Here is a 20139-nt window from a genome sequence, read left to right on the forward strand (position 1 = left end):
GCTGTAAAAAAGAGTGAAAAAGACCAATGTTTACCAATAAGATAGATGATATATTGCCAAGTGAAAAAAGCAAAGTGCAAAATAGTGTGTATAGTATGTTACTATTTATGTAAAGAAGAAAGGGGAAAAATTAATACGTATGAACTTGTATTTCTAAAAATCTCTAGAAGAATAAACTAATAATAGTTCTTGGTTAGAGCGATAGGAACTGGTTGAAAGGAGAATAAAGTGAGAGAAACCTTTTTCAGTAGACTTCCGTTTAAGACATGTGAGCATATTAACAGTTTAAAAATAAGGACTTTTGGTTGTGAACCTCTAGGAACTAACTTGGTTGCACGTCATTAGTTGCCTGTATTGGAGGTTTGGAAAAATAGATTTGAATTGAGGAGTTCGAGGAGCTCTTTTAGGACGTGGTGCAGACATGGGCTTTCCTGCATTCTTATTCTTTTCTTAGTCGTCTTTTTCGAGCTGTTTCTCTTGGGTGAGAGCCTTTCTGCTTCACGTGATGGGTGGGAGGAAGGGAAGGGCGCCTGTCAGCAGTGGGAGGAAAGGTGGGCGCAGATCTAATTTGAAGCACAGACTGTAGCATCTGACCCTGCAATTTCTAATTTCTCCCATAAATTACTAATAAGTTCATCATCTAGTACAGGGGCCAATTTGTTTTCTTATTTATTTAATAAATGCAGGTGTGCGACTCAAGGAAGGCTGTAATATAAATCGTAGCTTATTTATTTTGGGACAAGTGATCAAGAAACTTAGTGATGGACAAGTTGGGTAAGTTTGTCCCATTGTACATTTACCTATTAATGCTTACGTTTTTCATTAGGTTGAAAATTATGATATTTCAGTGACACTCAAATAAATGTACTGATACCCCTGTATGTTCAAAAGCTTCTGTGATTCTATGAGCATGCGTTGCTTCTTATATGTATGACCGTGACCTACTAAATTTACTTTATATTTTAAATATTTTCTAGTTAGTAGTTTTGCTCTGCCTCAAGTAACCAGTAAAGAATGAATTTTTTAAACTGTAGCAAATTTAAGGTTCTGCGTTAAAAATAAACCACTTTTGTTATATAAAAAGTTTTACTCTTTTTCTCCCCAAACTCATCTCTCACTAAGTGGTTTCATAAATTATCGAGATAGCAAATTAACACGAATTCTCCAGAATTCCTTGGGAGGAAATGCAAAAACACGCATTATCTGCACAATTACTCCAGTGTCTTTGGATGAAACCCTGACTACTCTCCAGGTGAGTTTGATTTTTATCTCGAATCAATATGGGGGAAATCATCTTTCAGAAGGAAAAATTAGCTACTAAAATTAGGTGTAATTTTTTGTAATTGACATAACATACCTGTTAAAATAAAATTGGTGTGTCTACTAAATAGCATTCCTTAATCTTCCCAAACTTCAATCATTCATATCCTGCCTCCCCAATTTTTGCCACATCCAACAATATTTTATTGAAATTGACTTGATTTTTTCTTAAATAACTCACTTTTTAAATTTAACTTATTATAAAAGGAAACTTTCTATCAGTCCCATAAATGAAAAACTGGTTATCACTTGGAACAAACAGAAGGTGACCCAAAAAATGGGTGTGCGTGTTTATAACAAAATAATTCTTAAGTTCCTGCTAACAAATTGTTGCCTGCCTTTGCTCTGAGCCTAAGGCCTGTATTTTCTGTTTTCAAAAGAAAAGAAGAATGAGAACTGTCAGTAGAATAGCTGTCTCAATGAAGGGTTCAGTGTTATTTAATGGGCACCCTCACGTACCCAGTTAAAGTTACTTTTGACACTCATGCTCTAAGAAACATCACTTTAAGTAGCTATTGAGCGCTGGATCAAGGTTCTGTCAGAGAAACAAAGGTAGGAGATAGCGTTCCTGGCTTCACAGAATTTATAGTCTTATAGTGAAGATAAGACCTGTCTTCCAGCGTGATTTCCTTGGATTAAAAGTTAAGTGGCTAATAAGTAGGACAGAGTTCAAAGGAAGGAGAGGTGCTTTTGACTGGAAGTGAAGCTTCAGCGCAGAGGGAGCATTTGCCCTGGACTTTGAGGAGTAGATGGATTCCAGTGAGCCAGGGTGTGTAGGCTCTCTGTTGGCATCTGTCTTCAAGATATTTCTCTGACCCTCCTGAAGACTAGTGGCAAAGGTAAGTTATGGACATTGTTACAGGGACGTAGAATGCTGTGTGTTCAGAAGCTGTAAGCCACCTGGGAAGCTTTTACTGATGTTTCTTTACAAAAGAAAATTACAAGAAACCTAAATATTAATTAAACTAATCTTTTGGTGTCAACGTTTAACACTCTTGTATTTTTTCCCAGTTTGCCAGCACTGCTAAATATATGAAGAATACTCCTTATGTCAATGAGGTGTCTAGTGATGAAGCTCTCCTGAAAAGATATAGAAAAGAAATAATGGATCTTAAAAAACAATTAGAGGAGGTATGTATGAACTGTGTATTTCAGTAAAGAATAGAGATGGATTTAGAATTGAGATCTGCCTACATGCCCAGAGACTCTTAAATCCTCAATATCTGAGTTCTACAATCTAAATTTAAAACAAATAGTTTTTAACTAAGGAGAAATCAACCCGTAAAAACTTTACTATAAACTGCAAGATTTGGTTTCTTGAAATTATTTTAGATTTTGTTTTTCATTTCCAAAGGGCAAAATTTGAGATTTTCAAATGGGCCAAGTAGAGATACGTTTTTTTAAGAGATAAAAACTGTCACAAATACAGAGAATTAGGTTAAAAAGAGAGACCATGAATAGTGTTTAAAACTACTTTGTTTCATTTTACATTATCTTGAATTCCTCTTCTAGCCCTAAGATAGCAATCTAATAAGATAGCATAATTGCTTGTCATTACCATTTGTTTGTTTAAACCATCATGGTCCCCAGTCTGTAAAAAACTTACATTTTACTGATCTTTTTAAAAATGACCTAAAATGTCAAATGGCGGTCTTAGAAGGATCTCTCTTCCTTTGCTATAGGTATTCAAGTCTCTGCTTTATGATTTCTCTGCCTATTTATATATTTTTAGTCAATTAATAGAATTGCTTTAACAGCATTGATATAATCTTATACATGGCATATAGAATAGTGACATGAGGAGAAATGTATATTTTACCCTATTATAAGTTTGAGAAATTATTGATTATGGTAACTGCATATTGGTGTTCTGCAGGTAGGGCATATTTTATTTCAATAAAATTAAAATTCTCAGGCCAGCCCTGTGGCCTAGTGGTTAAGTTTGTTGCACTCCACTTTGGCAGCCCGGGTTCAGTTGCCGTCCGCAGACCTACACCACTTGGCGGCCATGCTGTCCTGTTGTCCCATGTACAAAATGGAGGAAGATAGGCACAGATGTTAGCTCAGGGCAAATCCCTTTCAAGCAGAAAGAGAAAGATAGGTACAGATGTTAGCTCAAGGTGAATCTTCTTCAGCAAAAAAAAAAAGAAAAGAAAAATTCTCAAAACTCACATACAAATTTATATTTTTTTAAACTATACTTTCAAGGTTTTAAAACCTACCTACATTTATTAACGTAACCCAATATTACATTCTTTAGGTTTCTTTAGAGACTCGGGCCCAGGCAATGGAAAAAGACCAATTGGCCCAACTTTTGGAAGAAAAAGATTTGCTTCAAAAAGTGCAGATTGAGAAAATTCAAAACTTAACACGAATGCTAGTGACCTCTTCTTCCCTCACATCACAACAGGAATTAAAAGTAAAATTTAAAAGACAACAGCTTCTTTTCTTCTTCTTTTTTATTATTGTTTTTTTTAATTGCAGTAACTTTGGTTTATAACAGTATATAAATTTCAGGTGTATATCGTTATATTTCAATTCCTATGTAGATTATATCATGCTGACCACCAAAAGACTAATTACCATCACCACACATGTGCCTAATCATGCCTTTCAACCTCTTCTCTCCCCCTTTCCCCTCTGGTAACCACCAATCCAATCTCTGTTGCTATGGGATTGTCTTTTGTTGTTTTTATCTTCTATTTGTGAGTGAGATCATACAATGTTTGACTTTCTCCCTCTGACTTTTTACTCTCAGCAGCAATACCCTCAAGGTCCATCCTTGTTGTCACAATTAGCCAGATTTCATCCTTTTTTATGGCTGAGTAGTATTCCCTTGTGTATATATACCACATCTTCTTCATCCATTCATCCCTTGACGGGCACCTAAGTTGCTTCCAAGTCTTGGCTATTGTGAATAAGCCTACAGTGAACATAGGAGTGCATGTATCTTTACGCATTCACGTTTTGACGTTCTTTGGATAAATACCCAAGAGTGGAATAGCTGGATCATATGGTAGGTCTAGTCTTAATTTTTTGAGCCATCTCCATACTGTTTTCCATAGTGACTGCAGCAGTTTGCACTCCCACCAGCAGTGTATGAGGGTTCCCTTCTCTCTACATCCTCTCCAACACTTATTGTTTCCAGTCTTGTTAATTATAGCCATTCTGACAAGAGTGAGGTGATATCTCATTATAGCTTTGATTTGCATTTCTCTGATAGTGACGTTGAACATCTTTTCATGTGCCTGTTGGCCATCCGTATATCTTCTTTGGAGAAATCTCCATTCAGATCTTTTGCACATTTTTGAACTGGGTTTTTGGTTTTTTTGTTGTTGAGATGTATGAGTTCTTTGTATATTTTGGATATTCACCCCTTTTTTGATATATGGTTTACAAACATCTTCTCCCAATTGTTAGGCTGTCTTTTCCTTTTCTTGATGGCTTCCTTTGCTGTGCAGAAGCTTTTTAGTTTGATGTAGTCCCATTTGTTTATTTTTTATATTGTTTCTCTTGCCCAGTCAGGCATGGTATTTGAAAATATGCTGCTAAGACCGATGTCAAAGAGTGTACTGCCTATGTTTTCTACTAGAAGTTTCGTGGTTTCAGGTCTTACATTCAAGTCTTAAATCCATTTTGAGTTGATTTTTGTGCATGGTGTAAGGTAATGGTCTACTTTCATTCTTGGGCATGTGGCTGTCCAGGTTTCCCAACACCATTTATTGAAGAGACTCTACTTTCTCCATTGTATGCTCTTGGCTCCCCTGTCAAAAATTAGCTGTCCATAGATGTGTGGGTTGATTTCTGGACTCCTGGACTCTGGATTCTGTTCCATTGATCTGTGTGTCTGTTTTTATGCCATACCATGCTGTTTTGGTTACTATAGCTTTGTAGTATATTTTGAAATCAGGGAGTGTGACGCCTCCAGCTTTGTTCTTTTTTCTCAGGGTTCCTTTGGCTATTCTGCGTCTTTTGTTGTTCCATATAAATTGTAGGATTCTTTGTTCTATTTCTGTGAAAAATGTTGTTGGAAATTTGATTGGGATTGCACTGAATCTGTAGATTACTTTAGGAAGTATGGACATTTTAACTATGTTTATTCTTCCAATCCAAGAGCATGGAATAGCCTTCCATTTCTTTACATCTTCTTCAATTTCTTTCAACAATGTTTTATAGTTTTCAGTGTACAAACCTTTCACCTCCTTGGTTAAGTTTATTCCTAGATATTTTATTCTTTTTTGTTGCAACTGTAAATGGGATTATATTCTTAATTTCTCTTTCTGCCACTTCCTTGTTAGTGTATAGAAACGCAACTGATTTTTGTATGTTGATTTTGCATCCTGAAACTTTGCCGTATTTGTTTATTAGTTCGAGAAGTTTTTGGTGGGTTCTTAAGGGTCTTCTATATATAAAATCATGTCATCTGCAGCTAGTGACAGTTTCACTTCTTCCTTTCCAATCTGACCGCTGTTTATTTCGTTTTCTTTCCTGATTGCTCTGGCTAGGACTTCCAATACTATGTTAAATAAGAGTGGTGACAGTGGGCATCCTTGTCTGGTTTCTGTTCTTAGAGGGATAGCTTTCAGTTTTTCTCCATTGAGAATGATATTAGCTGTGGGTTTGTCATATATCAGCTTTATTATGTTGAGGTACTTTCCTTCTATACCCAATTTATTTAGAGTTTTTATCATAAATGGATGCTATATCTTGTCAAACGCTGTCTCTGCATCTATTGAGATGATCATGGGATTTTTATTTTTCATTTTTGTTAATGTGGTGTATCACGTTAATAGATTTGCAGATGTTGAACCATCCCTGCATCCCTGGAATAAATCCCACTTGATCATGGTGTATGAAATTTTTAATGTATTGTTGTAGTTGATTTGCTAGTATTTTGTTGAGGATTTTTGCATCGATGTTCATCAGTGATATGAGCCTGTAATTTTCTTCTTTTGTGTTGTCCTTGTCTGCTTTTGGTATCAGGATGATGTTGACTTCGTAAAATGAATTTGGAAGCTTCCTCTCTTCTTCAATTTTTTGGAAGAGTTTGAGAAGGATAGGATTAAGTCTTTGAATGTTTGGTATAATTCACCAGGGAAGCCGTCTGGTCCTGGACTTTTATCTTTTGGGAGGTTTTTGATAACTGTTTCAATCTCCTTACTGGTGATCGGTCTATTCACATTCTCTACTTCTTCTTGATTCAGTTTTGGAAGGTTGTATTAGTCTAAGAATTTATCCATTTCTTCTAGATTATCCAGTTTGTTAGCGTATAGCTTTTCATAGTATTCTTTTATAATCTTTTGTATTTCTGAGGTATCTGTTGTAATTTCTCCTCTTTGATTTCTGATTTTATTTATCTGAGCCTTCTCTTTTTTTCTTGGTGAGTCTAGCTAAAGGTTCGTCGATGTTGTTTATCTTTTCAAAGAATCAGCGCTGAGTTTCATTGATTTTTTTTCCTGGTTTTTTTTAGTCTCTATTTCATTTATTTCTGCTCTGATTTTTATTACTTCCTTCCTTCTACTGATTTTGGGCTTTGTTCTTCTTTTTCCAGTTCCTTTAGGTGCACTGTTAGACTGTTTATTTGGGATTTTTCTTCTTTGTTGAGGTAGGCCTGTATTGATATAAACTTCCCTCTTAAAACCGCTTTTGCTGTATCACATAGACTTTGGCCTGTCGTAGTTTCATTTTCATTTGTCTCCAGATATTCTTGATTTCTCATTTGATTTCTTCTTTGACTCAATTGTTGTTCAATAGCATTTTGTTTAAGCTCCATCCATTTGTGGCTTTTCTGATTTTCTTCCTGTAGTTGATTTCTAGTTTCATACCATTGTGGTCAGAAAAGATGCTGGGTATTTTTTCAGTCTTCTTAAATTTATTGAGACTTGTTTTGTGGTCTAATATGTGATCTGTCCTGGAGAATGTTCCATGTCCGTTTGAAAAGAATGTGTATTCTGCAGGTTTGGGATGGAATGTTCTATACATGTGTACTAAGTCCATCTGGTCTAATATGTCATTTAAGGCCAACGTTTCCTTATTGATCTTTTGTTTTGATGATCTCTCCTTTGGTGTAAGTGGATTGTTAAAGTCCTCTACTATTATTGTGTTGCTATTTCTCCTTTTATGTCTGTTAATAATTGCTTTATATGTCGAGGTGCTGTTATGTTGGGTGCATAGATATTTGTAAATGTTAAATATTCTTGTTGGATCATTCCCTTTATCATTATGTAGTGCCCTTTGTCTGTTGTTACAGTTTTTATTTTAAAGTCTATGTTTTCTGATATGAATATTGCTACCTCAGCTTTCTTTTCATTGCCATTTTCATGGAGTATCTTTTTCCATTCCTTCTCTTTCAGTTTGTGAGTGTCTTTCAGTCTGAAATGCATCTCTTGTATGCAGCACATATATGGGTCTTATTTTTTTTATGAAAGATGACAGCTTAAACTTGATATATAGGGAATAGAATTGGTATTCTTATATGCTTATTATATAGCTATGTGTTTCTTATCCTTTGATACAGTATATTTTAGGAAAGAACCTTTTGTGTATTTGCCTATACCTCAACAACACCTAGAACGTTCATTAAAAATACTTAACCCTGATTCCCATATGAAGAGATCCTAATTCAGAAAGTCTGGGATGTAGTCAAGGAATCTATTTGCACTATACTTCTTATGAAATTCTAATGAAATTGATTAGGTGATTGGAAACCACAGGTGTCTAGAGTATGTGGTAATATTTTCTATTTAATGAAACAGAAATAGTAATCTCAGGAAAATTTATCTAGACTATAAATCAACATAGTAATCAAAATTCTGGCTTCCAGTCTGTGTGCTTTTGTTTTTACCAGAGTAGGGGTTTATTTATCCAGCAGATGTTTTGGGGAGTGATAGTGTCATGGTTAAGAGAATGGCCTCTGGAGCTGGACTTTCTGGATTTGAATCCCAGTTCTGTCAATTCCTAACTCTCGACCTTGGGCCCTTTCTTAAATACTTTTTGCTGCAGTTTCCTTATCTGTGAGAAAGCTTGATCCTCACCTCATAGGACTGATGTGACAATTAAGTGAAGTGATATATAGAATGTGCTTAACACTATACTCTCCATACAGCAAATCCTCAATAAGTGTATGCTGTTAAGATTATTATTAATAGACGCTACCTTTAAGTCCACCATACCAGGTAAATGGAAGGCATCAAAACCATCTGTTGGCTCAGCCATGAGTAGGAAACAGCCCAAGGAAAGGGGTAGGGAAAAGTATGCCGGTTAGACATCTACATGTACAAAAGCTTGGAGTCGTGAGAAAACATATTTCTTGGACTTAAAATATTCTGGTGGCAGGGGCATTTAAACCACATTGTAGGATTCGAACATTGCATTATGCTAAGGATATGGGAAAGCCTTGTAGGTAACATGATTGGAATTGCTGTTTAGAAAGATGTGGCTACTGTGTACCTACAATTGATTGGGCCTCCACAAGGCTTGTGGCTCTGGAGATGGAAAAAAAATGGGTAAATTGGAGAGCTATTTGGGAGACAGACTCGACAGAACTTTGTGATTGTTTCAACATGGGGACATGGAAAGGGAGAAGGAAGCATCTAGAATGACATGCACACATTACTGGGCTTGCTGGATAGCTGGTAGCAGTATTTGTTGAGTTAAGGAACATTGAGTGAAGAGCAGTGGAGCTGTCCAGTGTTTTATTTGGGTCAGCTCTAGTTTAAGGTGTCAGGCAGTTGAAAATGCAAATATATGAAAATCAAGTGAAAGATCTGGGATGGAGATATCAATTTGGGCATTAACTACTGCAAATCCAAATTAAAGTCGTGAGAATGGATGAGCTTGCTCTGGGAGCATGTTGAGAATGAAAAGAACAGAGGGCCAAAGATAAGATCCTCCCAAACAACTTTTTAGGTAAAAGCAAAAAAGAGGAATGCCTAAAGGAGCCCAGGTTTAGCTCTAGAGTTAAGAAAGAAACCAGGTGAACGTGGTAAACTAAAAGAAGAGAATGTTGCATAGCGAGGTCACATTCTATGTCAGTGATGTCACGTTCTGCTGAGAAGTTAAATAAGACAAATATAGACTAAAACTTTTTGGATTTAGAAACAAGAAGCTCCTTTGCAAAAACAATTTGAGTTATGTATTGGGAATGAAAGCCACCTTGCAGTAGGCTGAGATGGCCCAAAGGCGTAGGATCTTGAATACAGTAGAAGGGTCTGGCCTTAGATAGAAGGAGAAACACTCCTTCATTATAACAAGGACAGAGGAAAAGGGTAGGAATCAATGCAAGTAATGCTTTTGTAAGTTTAGGCTTGTATTTTCTTTGTGAAATAGGAGGTTTAATTTTTCTTCTGTGGTGGCTGGAGATGGTAGAGACACAGTTTGTAGACCTGCTAAGGGTTTGAAATAGTCTCGCCTTTGTAGGGAATGGAAAAGAAAGCCAACGAGGGGGCAAGGAGTCTTGCCAGGCAGCCTTAAGGGCCCAGGTGATGTTGGTAGCCAGTCTTCTGGCTGTCCACACAGTGTTCAGGAGGCTAATAAAAGCTCAGATGGCAGTGTAATTCATCTGAGTGTACATTGTGATAGGATAGGTGTGGGGAACACAGAATGGGTCTAATAGTTTGAGACCATTGACCCAAAAATGTGATTGAACTGGTGATCTATAGAATCTAAGATGATGGGATGAGAGCCCAAAGGTAGCTGGCAGAAAGAAAACAGTGGATCAAGAGACTAGATGTCCCTCTTAAGCTAACTAGCTATAATGGGATTAACTGAATCACTGGGGTGGAAGGAGTTCTAGGTTTATGAGTTTCAGATGACAGGGTCCAGTGGCTTTGGGAGCGAATGGAGTTGAGCTGAAGGTCATGGGAATCAAGGATTTATATATGAATGTGCTTTTGCAGAGCAGGCTGTGGAAAGGGCTGGCCATTTCAAGCAGAAGCCATATATTCTGGGGACAACAGATAATCTTGACAGGCAACGCAGTGGAATGGGTGGTGGATAAGGTCTGAAGTTACAAGCATGGGCTCAGCCACCAATTGGCTGTATGACTGTACACAACTCATGTAAACTTTTTGGACACTCAGGCATCTATAAAGTGGATGTAGTAAGAGAGGATTGTTGAGAGGATCAAAAAAGATGAGATAATGCTTGTTCTAGTAAAGGGACAAGAGAGGAATATACCTGTAAAATATGGAAAAACACTTAGGCGGTGGTCAGAGAAAGAGAAAGCAGTAAAGCCAAGTGAGTGATGAGGACAGCTAGCTGGGTGGGACAAGAACCAGGAGACAGAGGTATCCCAGGAGGGATGAGGAAGAAGTAGAGAGACGAGGAAGAAGAGAACATAGAAACTAAAAGAAAATGTTGGCTAGAGAGAAGGAAGGAGTGAAGGGTTTGTTTTTGAAAAAATCAAAAGCAGAAAACAGAGGCTTGAGCATTCTTAAAGCCCAGTGGAAGAAGGTAGTGAAGACGACAGATGAACAGATACCTGAGGGAACAGAGTCCCAAGGGAGAACGGAAGGAACAAGATTAGGAGCGCTGGTTGGATCGTGAGCTTTATAAACTGGCAAAGAATTGGCATGGGAATGGCCCTGTGGAAGATTTACTTGCTGAGGGAAGTTCAAATGGGCTGCCTGTCTGTTCCTTCCCAGTTAAGGCTGGGTTCCCAGAAGTGCTTTTGGTCACTATGTTGGTGGCTGTGCTGTCTTCTGTAACACCAGATTACTTGAAGGATTGATACTTAACTAATTCCTTTCAGTAAATTTGCAGAAATTCTTGTAAGTAAGCCTTCAAATACAAAATGAAATTTAAATAATAGTTTCATCAAATTTATTATGAAGTTAACACTAATTTGAAAAGTTTGAATATGTTTTCTTATCTCAGGATGTCCTTAGACTGATAAGATATTAAACTAGGCTGAATAAGAATTCTACCAAGTCAATGGTTGTTAAAAATGGAAACTAGTTCCCTTGTTTTATGATGTTTGAGCCAGATGTGTGTGAGGTAATTTTGATTTCTTCTTCTTTAGGCTAAAAAAAAACGAAGAGTCACTTGGTGTGTTGGCAAAATTAACAAAATGAAGGATTCAAACTATGTAAATGAGTTTAATGTACCAGAGAATGTAACAACAAAGACACATAAGTCTGCTCTAACTTTAGGAGGAGAAATTGATGAATGTGAGTTCTTCTTCAACTACTTTTAATTATAAAAGTATCCCTATAAAGAGAGACTTTATTTATAACTCAGTTAATGTGATAAACACAGTTAAATAAAATGTATGTATTTTAGATGTGATTACGATGATAAAAATAAGTAATTTTAAGAAAGTGAACATTGATGAAGTTCTCTATTTTTTCCAGATCTCTTAAGAATGATGTGCTGTAGTTGAAACATTTGAGACAGATATTTTTATTTTTTGTTTTTGTTTTAATCACTGCTCATTAAGTTAGTACCCATATAATGTCTGGCTTAAACTTTGCTAATCTTGAAAGGGTAGCATTTACACAGGAATCTGTTGCAAAGTTTGTCTCTAACATTATAAGTATTTTTTAGGGGCATTTAAAAATCTGCTTACAATGATTAAATCTCAAATTTAGAATTTGTCCTTTTAACCTATACAGTCGCACGTTGATTAATGATGGGACGTGTTCTGAGAAGTGCATCTTTAGGCAATTTTGTTGTTGTGTGAACATCACAGAGTGCGCTTACACAAACCTAGGTGGTACAGCCTGCTACACACCTGGGCTCTGTGGTACTAATCTTGTGGGACGCCTGTTGTATATGCAGTCCGTCCTTGACTGAAACGTCCTTATGCCGTGCATGAATGTGTTGTACTAAGGATCCTACATTTTATCACTAATTCTAACCAGTGATCTTAATTCACACGAGTATATAAATGATCACATCTGTTTATATATTCTTGGCATTCATACTGTGAGCACATATTAACTAATTTGAGCTTATTACCTCAGATCAGAATTTTTTTAATCTTTAATTTGAGTTTTAGGAAACTTAATAACATGTTTATGGATAAATTTCTTTTCCCCCTAATTATAGCTCTCTATTCAGAGTCTGATATTTTCAGTAACACTCTTGATACATTAACTGAGACAGAGTGGAATCCAGCAACAAAACTACTAAGTCAGGTAACTTAAATGTATTTTACAGAACATTATCCTTTTACTCTTCTTTAAATTCATTTGTTATTGATGTTTGCTGTTGTGGCACATTTCTAGCTCTGACTGTTTCAGTAGTAGTTGAGGTTCTTATTAAGGCTTCCCCAACTTGTTACACTCCTCGTTGGTAACTGTGGCATACAGAGAGAGGCTAAACATTTCCTAAAGTATGGTAATAGGTAAACCTTTGCTTCTAGTTTTTACCAGCAGATCTTGGTATCTATGATTTTTTGGTAAGTTTCTGTTTTGCCTTGGGCCATCCCTTGAAGGTAAAAAGGGCTGATTTTAAAAGTATCAAAATTCTCAGGCATAAAGTAGAATGGTGTATCAGGGAAGGGTAATATTGCCAAATAATGCTGAAAAATGAAAGTAAATAAAATTATATAGTCTTATGAAAACTTTAAGAAATAAGGAATACTGTAGTGAATACTTTAGTAAGTTTAGATTCCATGTTTGCTTTCTAGGCTGCTAATATTCAAAGAAATATAACATAGTCATATAAATGTATTTGTTAAAGAAAATTTCATTTTAATTTTGAAATAAAATTGCAGTGATTCTTGGGAATTGTTATTATCATTAGCTAACCATTATAATTAGTTGTAATGGTTCTTATAATTAATTATTATGGGGAATTATATGCTTTTGTGTCCCTAAAACACTCTGGAAGGTTTGTTGTTTTTTTCAAATCCCTAGTGTTGGTTTAGTTTCTTTTAACTCATGGCTTACTCTTCCTCATGATGGAACAGAAAGCAGAAACAGGCCTCTGCTCAGCACGGTGAGGCCTGGCAGCCGTTGGAGTTTTAGAAGTCAATAAATAATGGCTCCGTGTCACTTCCTAAATTCAGAGCTGTCTGAGAAATTAAACAGGAGTCAAGCAGGTGGAGAATTACATTATTAGCTTTATTACCAAGGAGCTTAAGGATCTGTGGTCAGATGACTTCCCATTATGTGCCCTACTCCTACTCCCGACTGAATTTTAAGTCAGGCACAGGCAGAGCATTTGTTTATATGATCTTTCTTTCTTTCTTTCTTTCTTTTTTAATTCTATCTCTTTGAAAATAGTCTTCCTCTATTCTATGTTAGCTAGTTTACCAAAAGGCAGACCTTCTGTTATGCTGTGGATCAAGCTAGACCATTGGGAAGATATTGGAGAATGGCCCAAACTACCAAATGATTCAAGGTTAAATGAATTATTTGACTAATCCAGATTTTAGTTAACAAAACAAAGAACTTGAATCCTCTCTGACTTGAAAATCTGGTTTTGTTTATAATAGGAAAACTTAGAAAGTGAGTTGAATTCACTTCGTGCTAACTATGATAGTCTGGTACTAGACTATGAACAACTAAGAAGAGAAAATGAAGAAATGGAATCGAAATTAAAAGAAAAGAATGGTTTGCATGAATTTGAGGCTCTAGAAAGAAAAGCGGAAAAAGATCAAGAGGTAAAAGATGAAAAGATGTGGAAACACAAAACTAAACTAAAACTACACTTTGTGTGTGTGTGAGGAAGATTGGCCCTGAGCTAACATCTGCTGCTAATCTTCCTCTTTTTTTTGCTTGAGGAAGATTGTCCCTGAGCTAACATCTGTGCTGGTCTCCCTCTATTTTGTATGTGGGACACCATCACAGCATGGCTTGATGAGTGCTATGTAGGTCTGCACCTGGCATCCAAACCCATGGAGTGCACAAACTTAACCACTACACCACCAGGCTGGACCCTAAAACCACACTTTTAAAAGTATCATTTTCTTAAAGATGCTTATTTCTAAGGTTGATATATTGAAAACCCAACCATTTTCCATTTGTACACACAATTTAGAGAATTTAAGAAATAATCAGTTCATTTATATTGCTTTAAAAATAGTTAAATCATAATTGTTTCACTTGTGCTTGTGTGCAAGAAGAGGAAGGAATCAAAAACATCTTTGAGCAGGTTTGGTGAATCTGCCTATTGATGAATTAATCTTGAAGAAATTATTTCCTGATAATTTGTATGTTATCAATAATTTATTGAGTATACCAGAATTGCTGCCTAGAGCATAGCTGTTTCCTTCTGAGACCAATATGAATTTTAATATCTAGTGAATGTTTTATGTATGGATACTACATATTAATGGACTTCATTTTCTTTAGAAAGTATGTACCTAAGTAGTTAGAACATTATTAGAATAGCTGGGAAAGCTGATTTTGCATGTTTCTTTTTCCATAAGAGAGTTATTGTAAAAATTAGTATAACTAATATCAAGTAGTTTTAATGGAATTTTTAGAAATGAAACAGATTAGTTAAATTTTCTCAGTGTATAATGTTAGGCTACATGTTAAGAGAACCTAATCCCCAAATCATCAGACTTTGGAGACAGAAATTGTCCAAAAGATTCAAGAGATTTCTTAGTGCAGAGAGTCGTTTACTTAGAGTTTATAGACACGATGAAATTATTTTGCAGAAGTTTTGAACTCACTCATTTTTTGGGAACGAGAATCCATAGCTGTTATCATACTTGTGAAGTGATCTGTGATTCCCTCCAAAATTAAGAGCCAGTGTTTGGTGTGGTTAAAGTATGAGTTAATTTGCAGCTGCTTCTCAGATTTCTGTATGAATAGCCCAAAGGGACACAATCATTTTTCCTCTGTGTCATTGTTTAGTTTCTCACCCTCTTTTCCTTTTTAAAAGGAAAAAAGAATCCTGTGCCAAATATGTTATTTCCATTCTACCTACAAATTAGTTAATCCTACATTTCATAGGTATTATATCCTAAGACGCAAAAGTTTGTAAGTTCTCCAGAGTTTCATTTTACCTTTTTTAATATTCTCATATTGACAAAATGCAAAATGTCATGAAAAAAACAGTGGACTTCAGTCAGTAAAACTGGATTTTATTGAGAGGAGGTGGTCTGGCGTCGTGGTTAAGAACAGGTTCTCTGGGGCCAGACTCCATGGATTTAAGCCCCAGTTTTGCTGCTCCCGACCTCACTGCGGATTCAAGCCTGGCACGCATTATTGACAAGGCCTTGAGCAAGCACCGAATTTCATAGGGCTTCCTTCCTGCGCGTCTCCACCCCTGAGGTTAGATCAGGTGCTTGCCAAGGCCCCTTCAAACTCCAAAATTTCATCTAAGTTTTTGTGTATTTCTTATTATAAATAATATGACGTAAAATTAACTTCGGGCATAAGTGTAGCAGTAATTTCTCTAATTTTTTATTACGTCATTTATATGTTCAATTAGTAAAAACTGAAGCTCACTGAATTGTCACACTCAAAAAGATTACAAAATAACAGAATGTATGACTTGAATCTCACATCTGGATTTTTTTTTCTTTTTTAACCACAGTCAAAGGGGAAAATAATCCTATTCTCTTCAGTTTTTCTTGGACATAAATTGAAATTCTAGGTTCTGTAAGGTAACATAAAAGATTAAGTAATAAAAACTTATTCTTTTCAAAGACAGTTTTACAATATCCATTCCATTTTAAACTGAAAATATTGTAAGTTTATGTGTATGCAGTAAAATATGTTCCAAAACATATATTTTGGGGAAAAGTTTAACCAAAAAAGAGTAAAAGTCAAATTATGGCTTTAGGACCTATGTCATTGCTCTGGTTTGCCAAAGGGTTTCACCAAAAATCACCAAAGCTGTGGATAATTCTCAAGTGGGAATATCATAATATAGGATGTTTAAATAGTGATTTTAGAGGGAGAAATAAGGTCAGTATCATCAAGCTCAGGGAACAAGAGAAATTTCAGTCCTGCTGCTTAAGAAAACAATGCAGATTTCAGCTCTAAGTTTCAGCAGGTGAAATGAAATACTTAAGATCTTAAGACAAAAACTTGATTTATTTAATTTTATAATTTTCACAACTTGGAGATTTTTGTCTTAAGAACTTAAGTATTTCATTTCACCTGCGGAAAATTACAGCTGAAATCTACATTGTTTTCTTAAGCAGCAACAGATTAACTTTTGATCGTATTGTACACTTTATGCTCAGCATCTTAAACAATATGTTATTGGAAGGTTACACTCAGATCTTTACAAAAGTTGCTTCATCTTTTTCTGTTTATGAGAACCAATACTTCAAATGAAGTGCTATTTCAAATGAGAAGTGGGAGAATTTTTCCTTCTAAATCTTTATTTTCTAAATATTTTCCAAAATTAAGAATGATCATTTAGTTCTTTCTTTTTGGTAAATGTGCTTTTCTTGCACAAAAATTAGAAATAGGCAGCTTTCTTGCACGAAAGTTAGAAACAGAGAAGAAGAGGTAAAAGATGAAGCCAGTTTAAATTACAACCTATACAAATGTCTAAAACTTTGCCAAACAATTGGGCAGCCACTCACCACATGTGGCAGCTGGGCACTTGAATTGGGGCCAGTCTGAATTGACTTCAGTATGAAAAAAGAATGTAAAATATTTCATTTTTTTTATATTGATTACATGAAGAAATGACAATATTTTGGATATATTAGGTTAAATAAAATGTATTATTAAAATTAATTCTACCTGTTTTATTTTTTAATGTGGCTACTAGTAAATTTTAAATTACAAATTTGGCTCACATTATATTTCTGTTGGATGATACTGCCCTAAAATAAGAACGTCAACACTAGTCTGAAATCTGAAACTAGTTTAGGATGGAAACAGCCAGTCGCTTGCATTCTACTAGAATTTGCTTTTACTCTTTAAGGACTCATCTGATTATTAAGATTAAATAATTCTAAGGAAAAATATGTTTATCTTAGGAAATTGTAGTTTACTTGTTTTGAACACAAAAGTTTATGGTACTGAGATAGTTAATGCTATAGCTATTTTGATAGAAAGGAAACTTTAATAGAAATACTTATATCTTTAAGTATTCTTTATACTTTTAGACAGTTGGACAATGTAAAGCGATAACATCATCTTTCCAATATTCCCTGTGGAATAAACCAACAGGGTAGATAGTTGGTAATGCTGTGCATACCTCTGTAGCTTTGGTGAGCACCACATGGAACCAGCCTAATCCAAACCTGCATTCCAGATCACAACGCATTAACAAGCACGCCAGTGTAAAGCTAAATGGCTAATTCATGGGAAGAAAAAATCTTACGGGGTAAATACATTTATGCATTTAACTTACCCAAAACAAAAATCTATTCAGAGAATGTTTTTTAAAAGTTTGATTACAGTTCATCTCCTCCAAGTGATGCCTACTAATGTACTTTTGATGTTATTGTAACTTTATTAACAGATGATGTAACTGTTATTTGGGTTATGCTGAGGTTTTCTTCTTTGTTTTGTGGGGTTTTGGGATTTTTCGTTTGGTTAGTTGGGTTTGGTCTTTTGGGAGAGTTTTTGTATTTTTAAATAATGAGGTGCTCTGCTGCAGTAGCTTGAACAGTTATCTCTCAGCCCTTCTTACTGTGTTAGGTGATTCTGAAGCAGTGAATGAATGCTGTCTTTTTTTTTTTTGCTCTGTTTAACTATTGGTTTGCTCTGTTGCCTGTTCACATGCTCTTACAGATGCAACTAATTCATGAAATTTCCAACTTAAATAAAGAATTTAGTTAAGCATGCAGAAGTGTATAATCAAGATCTTGAGGTGAGCTTTTATGTTGATATTTCTGTTGATAAGGGACTAGAGCTATAAAATATACATCATATGTAATTGAACATGATTTCAGAAAAGAGAAGGAATTATATTTAAGTATCAACTTTTAAATTTTACTGTCTAAACTATTAAATGTAAATTCTTTTTAATCCCTTAGAATTTAGATCCAATTAAATTGTGTTTCACTCTCCTTTGATTCTTTTAGAATGAACTAAGTTCAAAAGTAGAGCTGCTTAGAGAAAAGGAAGACCAGATTAAAAAGCTACAGAAATACATAGACACTCAAAAATCAGAAAATGTGAACATGGACTTGTCATACTCATCGGTAAAAATCAGGTTTATTTTGTTGTGTAATCATGTTGGCATTTATAGTGTACCATCACCATCATCATAGCAAATGCTTACGTTGAGCCTACTGTGTGCCGAGCATTGTTGTAGTTGTTTTACATTTAGTATTTTATTTAATCCTATCACTAACCCTATGGGAAAGGGACTGTTGGTATCATTGCCATTCTACAGATAAAGAATCGCTCAGAGAGTTGAGGACATCATTCTTTGAGTGCATGTAAGTAAGTTAGGAGTGAGCTTCCATTAAAAACCAGTAATTCAAAAAACATTTTAATTTTTTTCAATTGTTTTATACAAATGCATGAAGAAGTATGTAGTTGATCTCAGCCAAGATATCAGATCTTGGCATTAAGTAACATTTGAATCTCATGGTGAAATTGTTAAATTTTTTTATTTGCTTTCAATCCACCTGATTACTTCAAGAAAGTATCTGTTTGATTCTAGTTTTTAACACCCTTTTTTAAAAGGCAACAGTTTCTAGCTAGAATTTTTTTCTTTTTTTAAAGAGTGGCACTTGAGCTCACATCTGTTGCCACTCGTCGTCATCATTTTTTTTTTCTTCTTCTTCTCCCCAAAGCCCCCCAGTACATAGTTGTATGTTCTAGTTGTGGGTCCTTCTGTCTGTGGCATGTGTGATGCTGCCTCAGCATGGCCTGATGAGTGATGCCATGTCCGCACCCAGGGTCCGAACCAGCAAAACCCCGGGCCACTGAAGTGGAGCTCGTGAACTTAACCACTCGGCCACGGGGCTGTCCACTAGCTAGAATTTTTTTAATCTTAGTTTCTGTTGTTCTTTTGTTTTCATTTGAACTTGTCAGAGTACTTTTTGTTACCTTCTATTAATCACAAATGATTCTTTTTAAAAGTGTTGTTACTGTTTGGAGGCCCTGGGAAGAAAGGTACTTTCATATAATCTTCAAGTGTCTACTGACAGAGTGGCAAGCAGAATTGCCCACTTTTTAAAAGTTGTTCTTTATTTCTTTCTCTTTATTCATTCATTCATTCATTCATGCATTAATGTTTTCCCAAGGACATATGGTTGAATTCATGTCAGCTAAAGTCATGTTAAAATGCTACTTCTCTTTAAAAATGACACAGTGGATCTTTTTATGTATTTATCAGTTATATTTTCTCTTCTGTGAGTTGCCTGTTCGTATCTTTTCTCTCTTTTTCTTTTGGATTGTTTGTCTTTTTTTTTTCAGTTTGTGATTTAATATTCTTAATTTTAACTATTAATTGCTCACCTGTCATGTTTTGGAGAGAATAATTTAAAAATACGTAGGAAACTTTAACAGGCTAGCTGAGCAACAATTGTGTTAATCTTTTTTAAACAATAACAGATTTCTTAAATTACAGTACTTCTATATATATAGTGCTTTTATAATTTGGAAAAAGATAACCAGAATTTTTAAAAATATTTTTATTTTCGAAAATGTCATTTCTTTTCATCTATCCTAAAAAAAATTTGGTGATTAACGTATTTTCACCATTTTTGATTTGTTAGGAATGACATCTGTGTGTGTGTTCTCTAAAGTCTTTTCCAACTCTAAGAAAGTTAGCTTTCAGGAAATCCTTTTTGTTGTGTGTATAGGAAAACATTCAAGACCTCAAACAGATGAAACAGACTCTGTTCGATGCTGAGGCTGTAGCCCTCGATGCCAAGAGAGAAGCAGCCTGTCTCAGGAGTGAAAATCTGGAGCTGAAAGAGAAAATGGTAAGTGA

At 35.3% G+C, this 20139-nt stretch overlaps 1 pseudogene; it reads left to right on the plus strand.

The window, feature by feature from the left end:
* LOC106827334 (centromere-associated protein E-like) overlaps positions 1 to 20139 on the plus strand; it is a 79574-nt pseudogene that overhangs the window by 17033 nt on the left and 42402 nt on the right.

This window comes from Equus asinus, unplaced genomic scaffold (genome assembly GCF_041296235.1).
Source record: "Equus asinus isolate D_3611 breed Donkey unplaced genomic scaffold, EquAss-T2T_v2 contig_803, whole genome shotgun sequence".
Lineage (NCBI taxonomy): Eukaryota > Metazoa > Chordata > Mammalia > Perissodactyla > Equidae > Equus > Equus asinus.